This window comes from Octopus bimaculoides, chromosome 6 (assembly GCF_001194135.2).
Source record: "Octopus bimaculoides isolate UCB-OBI-ISO-001 chromosome 6, ASM119413v2, whole genome shotgun sequence".
In the NCBI taxonomy this organism is placed as follows: Eukaryota; Metazoa; Mollusca; class Cephalopoda; order Octopoda; family Octopodidae; genus Octopus; species Octopus bimaculoides.
Window position 1 is genome coordinate 39,021,376 of NC_068986.1, and position 8,342 is coordinate 39,029,717.

Here is an 8,342-nt window from a genome sequence, read left to right on the forward strand (position 1 = left end):
TTTTATTTGCTAATTTGCAGTGTCTCTGTTGTTCGGAATATTTTACTTACAACTTATATAAGGTCACCGCTTTAGAAATTACAAAATTGACATATTCATTAATCAGTACCAGACTAACCGAGTAGCACGAGCCCCGCGTTTTTCAGATCAAATGCTTTATTATTTAAGTATGGATAGTGCCTTCAATTTTATGAACAAGGTATTTGAGGTTGCCTCAATATATTTTATGGTCTCGATCCAGCGATTTTACACTCACATCATTACTGTAGTACTATCCTGTATTAAACAAATTACAAGACTCAAGTTGAATGGCAATATTTGGATGCTAATTAATAGACTTACCGTTCTATTTCGCAGTATTATACACATCACTTAATAATTTAATTAAAGTATCATTTCCTCATCATTAAGATCAATTGAACAAATCAGATTATTATTTAACAGATACCGTGATGCTAACCAATCCTATAAAATCTAGTCGAGATTTTTAAACCGGTAAGAAAAACATTTCATTTAACCATATGCCGTTAGGCAAAACGGTAAATGTTTACAAACCGGCAAAACTATAGAACAAATAACAAATTTACATAAATAACGACACAGTTTCAGCGTAAGACCACAAAAACAATATTTCGGTATTAGTATATGACATCAGTCATGAGTGTGTCAATGTTTGTTCGGCTCTGTCGAACAGATAAAACACGGTTTCACACATTCACTCATGACGTCATAGACTTTTACCGAAAGATTTCCTAAAACCTTATATATTGTATTAGGGAATAATATTTAACTTGTGCATTCTAGTTGTATAAATAACAAGTATGAGTGAATTGGCGTAACAGCATATAACGGTACTGTGTACTTTTAAGGTCCCGATATGAGTCGGGGGAGATAATCAAAACAGAATCAGACGAGTAAGTGTTGTCCCATTCTTAACCCATAAATATTGAATCTTAATTGTTTTACTGATAGATTTGAACCATAATACCTATTTAGACAAATTATGTTCTTCTGATCTTCATGAGGATCTCCAATTTTAGCCATCTACAACATTAGCAACTTTTATTTTATTGTCTTGTGGCGGTGTACTTTGGGAAAGACTTCCTTTTGTACCCCACCATAAAACTTTTTTTTTTTAAATATTACACATAGTGGAAAATTAATTTCCTATCATGTCTTATAACAATAATGATGAGAAAGTCATAAAAATGAAGAATTACTATTCTTTTACTCTTTTACTTGTTGCAGTCATTTGACTGCGGCCTTGCTGGGGTACTGCCTTTAGTCGAGCAAATCGACCCCAGGATTTATTCTTTCTAAGCCTAGTACTTATTCTATCAGTCTCTTTTGCCGAACCGCTATGTTACGGGGACGTAAACACACCAGCATCGGTTATCAAGCGATGTTGGGGGGACAAACATACACACACATATACATATATATACATATATACGACGGGCTTCTTTCAGTTTCCATCTACCAAATCCACTCACAAGGCTTTGGTCGGCCCGAGGCTATAGTAGAAGACACTTGTCCAAGGTGCCATGCAGTGGGACTGAACCCGGAACCATGTGGTTAGTAAGCAAGCTATTTACCACACAGCCACTCCTACGCCTATTAAAAAACTATTAAAAAACTTAATTTCTGTATTATGTATATTCATGTCCCAAGGTTAGGCAAATTTCATAATTAGGCAATTTAGGCCTTAACATTAGGCAAATTGAGACAGGAATATACATAATACAGAAATGAAGTTTTTTAATAGAAATTCTTAATTTTTATGACTTTCTCATCTTTATTATAAGACATAGTAGGAAACCAATTTTCCACCATGTGTAATATCTTTTAAAAAAAATTTAGGGTGGGGGTACAAAAGTAAGTCATTCCATACTTTGTAAAATTTATCTTTTACTTATTTCAGTCATTGGACTGCAGCCATGCTGGTGCACTGAAGGGGTTTAGTCAAACAAACCGACCCCAGTACTTATTCTTTAAACCATCGTCCTTATTCTATCAGTCTCTAATGTTGAACTGCTAAGTTTTTCAAGCATTGGTGGGAGACAAAAATACACACACGTGCATGCACGCACATATATATTCATTGGTCCTTCAACTATGCACAGTTGGACCCATAAAATTAATTATGATCCGACTCTCCAGTGAAATATATATCAACTGCGACCGTCTTGTGTAGCTCCCATTCTAGTGGAATATATATCAGTTGTCACCATCTTGCATAGCTCCACTTCATGCTTGGTGATGATCTCTTACATTAGTCCTTCAAGTGGGATTTGAACAAACTTCATTTCGTTAAAGTTTTCTCAACAAAATTTTTTTTAGTGTTCTTTGTTACAGAAAAGTTTTTCAGAGCAAAATTACAAACTTAATGTTTATTAAATAAGGGTATCTAATTTAGCCACAAGGGCAGCGAGGGTAGTGCTTAGTCAATACTATTAATCCCAGTGCTTGACAGGTACTTAATTTCAATTAGGAGGGATGGAAGGCAAAGTTGGCCTGGGCAGGATTTGAAATGAGAATGTAAAAATCGTAAACAAATTACGCAAAGCAATTTTCACGATACTCTAACAATTCTGCCAATTTGTCAAAACATTATTATATTGCTCTTTCACTTTTTGCTATAAATGTATTGTGATTAGTGAAAAGATTTAGTCATCATCATCGTCGTTTAACGTCCGCTTTCCATGCTAGCATGGGTTGGACGAGTTGACTGAGGACTGGTGGACCAGGAGGCGACACCAGGCTCCAGTCTGATCTGGCAGAGTTTCTACAGCTGGATGCCCTTCCTAACGCCAACCACTCCGAGAGTGTAATGGGTGTTTTACGTGCCACCGGCACGAGGACCAGTCAGGCGGTATTGGCGACGGCCATGCTTGAAATGGTGTATTTTATGTGCCACCTGCTCAGAAGCCAGTCCATCGGCACTGGCAACGATCTCGCTCGAATGTCGTATTTTTTTCACTTTCTCCAACCACCATGGAGACCATCAAGAATAATAAAAAGTTTCTAAACTGTGCAGATGAAAGCAACTTATAGATCAAGGAGAGCTTAAACAGTACATGAATACATTGGAAATATCCTTAAAAGAATGCACTTTCCTGCAAAGTGTTCTTTTCATACAGATTTGGAAGCGAAACAACAACTTTCCATGACTAAACATGGTTATGACCAAATACCAATAAGGTTAAAGCTGCCAAAGTAAAGAATACCACAAGACAAGTGATTGACTAACAGGGTCAGATCTGCTCATATTGCTGTAGATGCCATTTGTCAAGAACCACTTGAAGTTTGTTGCACCATTGGTAGACTTAACATTACAGAAATGACCACTGCCAAAGAGTCTAACATCCTTAAAAGGCTTGGAGGATATCCATGATGAATGGAAAACTAAAGGAGGTTCAGAATAGTAGGATTTCCTCAATTATGTCAACGGATTTAAGTTGACAGAGGGAATTACCAGACACTTGAACATTTAGCTGCAGTATCACATGGTTTACAATAGCATTAAGACTACTACAACAATTTAACATCATCCTAATGAGCCTTGAGCTATCTGCTGCTACATGTGTATGCATTTCTAACTGAAAAATCACAGTTAACCATGTAGGATTTTTTGTGCAATGTAGGATAAATGTGATTATCTGAGACTGAATCCATTATTCATTATGGTAATGACTTATTTTGAACTAGTAATGACCAATGCTACTTCTATAGTTCTGTTACCACATGGGTCATATATTAGCTATTTCTACCATATGACTCAAAGTATATGGAGAAAGGTATGCAGTTTAAGAGTATCTACTACACACTGGGGTGATGATTGAGTGAAACATTTTTGTGGGAAGTTGGAAATGACTGGTTTTTCTACCTATAGGTGGAGTAGTCAATGAGAGGGATTATCTGATGGAGAATATACCTGATGCTGAAGGACTAGAAGGCCTGATGGATTATTTCCATACCATGTATCTAGCCCTTGTTGCATCCATTCACTGGTACTTCCTTCATTAAACTTAAGAAGTATTCCTCATTCAGTCAGTGAATGTTCATCAGCAACCATTGATGTGGAGTCTTAGCATTAACAACCTCTATGAAAATTGGAATTTTGGTTTCTATGACCCCACAAGCTATCTAGAAAGCCATTGGTAGTATTAGAAAGGATCAATCTCTTGTATCAACAGCCCTGATTAAAAATTCTTGAGCTACAAGTGCTGTACTCACTTAATCCTGCTCTCTTCACAATAATCATCCACATCAGCATACACTGTTATTGTTATTGGCTAAAAAGACAGAACATCTGCTGGATTATGAATGCCTTTTATGAACTGTAGTTCGTAACTGGCATCTATTTTTAGTATCTAGTGAAGTATTATCAGTGAAAGCTTTTTCTTTTCCATTAAATAATGTTAATAGTGGTTGAAAGTCACTATGTTAAATGGTCTTCCATTTACATTTATATAGAATTTATCATGTTAATACCACAGCAAAGCCTTCATTTCAGTTTGACAAATTTATTGCTTGATTTTTGAATGTGCCTTTGCTGTATAGGAAATAACATGACATTTGTCTCAGAAGTCATGTTGCCCCAATATGGTGCCCAATCCAACAGAACTGACATCCTGTCTGGTGTCAAAGTTTGATGACAAAATATGTGATGTTATGTATTGTTTGAATTCCTGCAGTTTTTTCTCTTGTTTACCAGCCCATAGAAATTTTCTCTTCTACTTCTGTAATATATCTGTTAGTAGCTAAAAGTAATGTGAAAAAACAGGGAAGTTGAGTAAATTTAGTCAGTATTGTTAGACATTTAGAATGAATCATACCACACAAATCTTATCTGTTGGTTTTTAACTCACTAATTGAAATAATGAAGCAAAATATTGTAGTTGGTATTTCAGGGTTTAATCCCATGTTTTATTGAATGTTACTTTATAAATTACATCATCATTATCATCATTTAGTATCTGTTTCCCATGCTGACATGGGTTGGACAGTTTGACAATATCCAGTGATCCACAAGGCTGTGCCAAGTTTCAGTGTTAACTTTGGCAATGCATTATACTGTATACTGGCTGCTTTTTGTGTGTGTGTGTGTGTGTGTGTGTGTGTCAATGGCACTAGTGAGGTTGCCCAAGTAACTTGTAAGACAGAAAAAGAACGGGGAAAAGGAAAAAAAACATTCATTACTAAGTGGGGGAGCATTTACGAGGGAGGTGGCTTTATGTTATGTGTTAAATGATTAAAGTATCATAGAGGGCAAGCACAGGTGTCTTGCTATAAAAGGGGATACATAGCTCTTCCACATTATGATACGGGTGGGTAAGAGTAGGTGAGAAGGAGATAACATCATTACTGAATGATTTCACTGTACCATCAACTTTTATTTTGTTTTAGTTGACCAATACCTTTAAGTTGAAATACAATTCATCATCATTGATTAACAATTTTTTCCCATATAATTTATAGTGATTGGCAATTGTTTTTCACCTTGACATGCATAGAAGTGTTACTTAAGTTGAGAAATAGTGAATTCTTTCCTTTGCTTAATTTGGAAATACCTTTTCAAAAAAAATTTTTTTTTTAATGAGTAGCAAATTTTCTACTTTGCTGGATGCAGAAGACCAGAAGAGAATTGAGATTTGGAACCATATTCTTTTACTCTTTTATTTGTTTACATGTTTCGGTCATTAGACTGCGACCATGTTGGGGCACTACTTTGAGGTATTTTAGTTGAACTAATCGACCCCAGTACTTATTTTCTTTTTAAGCCTGGTACTTAATCTGTTGGTCTCTTTTGCAAACCGCTAAGTTACAGTGATGTAAACACACCAACACTGGTTGTCAATCTGTGATAAGGAACAGACACAAACACACAACAAGCTTCTTCCAGTTTCCATCTACCAAATCCACTTGGTTTGCCCGAGGCTATTAGTAGAGGACACTTGTTCAGAGTGTCACGAAGTGGGACTAAACACAAGACCATGTGTTTGAGACCCATTCAGTGTATGATAACTTGAATGTCTTTCCTGCTAACGTGTAACAGAATCGCTTTTGTATTATTGAGTCAATTCTCTCAAGTGTGGACCATTGTAAGTGTGAAAATTGTAATGTTGAGCTCTGAGGGTCCGGGGAGATTGTTGCTATTATATAGCACTGTAAAACGTGTATATAAACGAAAGCCTTAGTTGTAAGGAGTCTTTGATCTCTGGAAGACTGCTTTATTAGAAAAAAAATAATAAAGTCCCTTTCAATGAAATGATAACCGTGTTACTGAATGAATAGTAACTGATATAGTGTGTGAAGCATACAATGCTGCCATATGATTGTTAGAAATGATACTTATTTCAACAATTCTGGAAAGATGAAAGTTAAATCTGCGAAACTAAATATTGCTTAGCATTCAATCCGGAAGCTCTATAATTTCTGTCAAATCACTCAACTTATTACGTAGGTGACTATGAATTTCTAAGATAGGCACAATGCTTCAAATTCGGGATGGGAATATAATCATTTACATTGATCCTAGTATTTGACTGGTACTTTATTTTATCGATCTGGAAAGGAGGGAAGCTGAAGTTAACCTCAGTGAGATTTGAACTCGAAACAAAAAAAAGAGCTGTAACCAAATATTTCAAAGCATTTTGTCTGATGCTCTAACGATTTTGTTAATCCATCGCCCGAAAAGTCAGAAATTTTGAATTCGGAAAATGACAAATCTACTTGGGAAATATTAAAGAAACAGTTTTAAACATATAAAAAGAAAAGGATCAGTTCCACCTAGTTTTAGAAATGGAAGTTAAAATTTACTACAATTACATGAATAATCGGTATTCAAGAATGCCGAATAATCATATATATATATATATATATATATATATATATACTTTATTTAAAAGCAGCAGAAATATAACAAAAAAACCGTTACTCTGAGTTTCACGTTCCCGATGAACGGGAACGTGAAACTCAGAGTAACGGTTTTTTGTTATATTTCTACTGCTTTTAAATAAAGCATATTACTCTACCTCTGGTATTTGAGTACTCTTTTTTCCACCTTGTTGCACATTCCATGTGCTTACTCCGGTATATATATATATGTACACACACACACACATAATCAAACATGATGAATGAAAGCGATTCAATTAATTATAATTTAAAATTCTATATAATCACCTTAAAATCTGTTTTCTTTCTCTCTATCTCTCTCTCGAGTACAACTCTTTCTAACTTCTCCTTCCTGATAAGCTTAATTTGTTGTGTTGTGAAATGAAAATCGTCTTATGATTCTGACTAAGCTGCATGATTCTCTTTTGGGTCGCCTGATCAAAAAATCAGTCAACAGCAGTAGCCGATTATTATTATTATGTCATATTCAACCAACCTGTTTATTAAAATAAATAAAATATAGTTGTTTAACCCTAGGTCAGTTCGGATTATGCATATCTTTGATGAAAGTTTCTCAGCCATGGTCATCCCATGTTTTCAGACATTATACCTAGAGCTAGATTATCCAATCTATCCCCGCTTTTTAAAGAATATTGGGGTTCAAGGGCAACTTGGCTGATATATCTAGCAAGTCGAACGACCACGTAGAGCCGGTAATTTTTCGTTAGACATGCTATTCAGAAAGTCCCGCGGATCGCAGGTTGCCCATAACTGATATAAAGTTACCTTCGTTTACGTGTCCTTTATTTAAGTTGTAAGCACATGATTTGAGAGAGATTTGGTTGCTATTTCTAGAAAGATTAAGTTGGAATTTAAAACTAGAGAATAAGTTTAATATCTTTACGTAAATAAACCTCTACAAAAATATCAAATAAAAGAATGTGTGATTAACTTATTCCCAAGTTACCAATTGTATCCCAGTTTTTTTCCTAGACTATTTTATTTAATATTTATTATCGTTCGTTTGAAACTTCTACTGCGAAAAATTTAGTTTCTGTGCACATGGGCAGTGTTAACAAGTGTAATAGAAAACTATCAAACTTAATTTTTCCTACTATTATAAGTTGCTGCTTTCATCGAAGAGTCGCTAATTGAGGACTTAAACATCCTATGTATTCTTTAAGAGAAAGCATAATCACTTTCTTATTTGAATTACTGTATTTTTGAGACAATGCCATTTGAGTGTCTCCTATCAGTTTTATTTCTTTATAATTTTTTGAAAAATTTAAATTTTTTAATGAAATTTTTTACAGTTACCTTTCAGATGGTGCAAGTTATAATTATATTGGAATCAGTTTAAAAAAAAAAAAGAATTGGTGGGTGCGCCTGCGACCACACACGCTCCTACACACAGACATGAAAAAAATATGCGATGTGTTCGC

General features: G+C 35.0%; 1 protein-coding gene across 1 annotated transcript in view; it reads left to right on the forward strand.

Annotated features, from left to right (window-relative positions):
• LOC106881008 (EEF1A lysine methyltransferase 2) overlaps positions 1-8,342 on the forward strand; it is a 35,406-nt gene that overhangs the window by 1,809 nt on the left and 25,255 nt on the right. The gene's annotated exons all lie outside the window — the stretch shown is intronic.